Genomic DNA, 2,366 nt, shown 5'->3' with positions numbered 1-2,366 from the left:
TTCTGATGGCAGCATATGCCGATAACATGCAAATTCCGCGGAAAAAAGTAACACAGCCACAGCTGCAAAAGACAGGGAGCATGCATGGCAAAACATAGCCGACAGAGTCAATGCGTGAGTGTTAATTTAAACATTGATCTAGGGATTTCCACCCATTTAACACGTTATTTTATCATATGTTATTTTATTTGTTATTTTATACATTTTATTTTGTGATGTGAGCGCAGGTGCAACCCAACAGGCCCCAAACGTTCCTGGCAGCAAGTAAAAATGAAATATAAAAATATAGTCCAAACAGGTAAGGTGTAATTGTATTATGAGCCATAGTGCTTGGTCTGTTTGTCCCATGTAAATCAATTGCAGTTAGAGGCTACATTAATTTTCTTTCTGTAAGCACTTATTGAAATTATCTGAGCACATTACAAGTACATATTTGCTTACTCTGTATGCTCAAATGTGACCCGTTATAGCCAACAGAAAAAAAGCGGAGGCCCGAAAAACAGGTGGGGGTCCTCCACCACCACCACTCACAGAGGCTGAGCAGTTGGCCCTCAGCCAAAACAGTGGGCGCCCTGTGGCCGAAGGCATCTCTGCGGGGACATCCTCTGAGTCAATAACCCCGCAAGACACAAGTGCCTACATAAGGGATAAATTCAAAATAATACATGATGTGCATACATCCTTTCTTCACAGTCACCTTTGCAGTGCTACTCATTCATTTGATAAACTCTTTACCATAATGGATTATTTTGTAGTGAAGTTATTTTCCTACTGATTTTGCCTTCCCTCAGTCTTGGTTGTCTTTGAGAGCATAATGACAATGAAGTGTAAGGTGATTGGTATGTTTGTTAATTGCCATTTGGTCCCTTGTAAGTTATAAGTGACCTGTATAAACCTCATATTCTATCAGTTGATGGTGATGGTGTACTGCATCTGGTGCAGCCTCCTGTTGAGCCAGACCAACATGCAGTTGTGAGTAATACTCCACAGATTATATGAGTTTACAGTAGAACAGCAATGTTGTCTATTTCTTTACTACAGGAAAATAATGAAGAAACATTGACAGCTGTTACAGAGGAGGAAGCAACAGAGACACTTTATGAGGTTTACATCTTTTAATACTTTGTGTACAGGAAACACAGGCGACCAATAAAGCCAGTTGAACAAAAAATCTGTTTATTCTTCTTTCAACATGTTGAGGTGATGGGTCAAAAGAAATGATTGTGACATATGGTGTCTCTGACTGCACTTCCATCTTGTATGTCCGTGGGAGGGTCAGGATGTTCATGGTTTGGATCACTGCTGATGTTTGGTTCAGAAGGACAGTGTTCTCCTCTAATTGTGGCAATGTTGTGAAGAATCACACATGCCACAATAATGTCACATGCCCTTTCTGGGGTGACCCTGAGTCTTTGCAGGCACTGGAACCGGGCTTTAAGCATTCCGATAGTCATTTCAATTCTGGCTCTTGTCCTGCAATTAGCCAGATTATATCGCTGCTGTGGGCCCGGTTCAGGGTCAGAGTAAGGGGTAAGCAAATAGGGTAAACATGGATACCCCCTATCACCAAGCAAGTAGCCAGTGAACTCTCCTAAGACAGAAGGGTACACTTCAGTTCAAATGTCCCTGAAGCAATTGGTCTTTATATATTTTAAAGTATTCTCAACTCACCATGTCCAAATTTTGTGCTCAGTGTACATTCACGGAATATTTGTGAGTCATGGACAGAGCCTGGCCACTTGGCTTCCACATTTGTGATAATGTTGGCAGCATCACATATGATCTTCACAGTGCAGAGAACACAAATTAGCATCCATTACTATAATGAAATAATTTGTTAGTTTGAAATGCTACAGGGAACTATGTACCTGTACATTAATGCTGTGGAAAGACTTCCTGTTCACATAGTCTCCTTCATTTACTGGAGGAGCAATGATTGGAATGTGAGTGCCATCTGTACAGCCAATCACGCCTGGGAACCGTGAAAATAAATGTGCAATTTAAGTAGTAGTCCAAGTATCACCACATCATACATTAAGTTTTGGTCATCCTGATACCTGCAATTTTGTGGCATCCCTCTTTGATAAATCTTGTGGAATCCCTCTTTGATGAATCTTGTGGGTCTATGACCGGGGAACACCACAAACGAGTACAGGAGACGTTTCAGTGCAACTGTAACATTCCTGACTGCCCGACAGACGGTAGCCTTGGAAACGTGCTCAGCGTCACCAATATTATACAGAAAGCTCCCGTTTGCAAAAAACCGAAGTGCAATACAAATAATATGTAATGAACTGAGAGCATGTCCGCGATGTTTCACATGCGTAATATATGGCCTGAGGATGTTATCCAAATAACTTAGAGAT

The 2,366-nt window shown here is 41.3% G+C and overlaps 1 long non-coding RNA gene across 1 annotated transcript; it reads right to left on the bottom strand.

Annotated features, from left to right (window-relative positions):
• Positions 1-1,115: 1,115 nt before the first annotated feature.
• Positions 1,116-1,981, bottom strand: LOC143413554 (uncharacterized). The gene is made up of 3 exons (XR_013094153.1): positions 1,869-1,981; positions 1,672-1,783; positions 1,116-1,591 (listed from the first exon to the last, which is right to left on the bottom strand). It is a non-coding gene; the product is annotated as an uncharacterized LOC143413554 (long non-coding RNA).
• Between the last annotated feature and the right edge of the window lie 385 nt (positions 1,982-2,366).

This window comes from Maylandia zebra, linkage group LG2 (genome assembly GCF_041146795.1).
Source record: "Maylandia zebra isolate NMK-2024a linkage group LG2, Mzebra_GT3a, whole genome shotgun sequence".
NCBI classification, from domain to species: domain Eukaryota; kingdom Metazoa; phylum Chordata; class Actinopteri; order Cichliformes; family Cichlidae; genus Maylandia; species Maylandia zebra.
The sequence above is the reverse complement of the archived record's forward strand: the minus strand, read 5'-3'. Positions and strand labels throughout refer to the sequence as shown.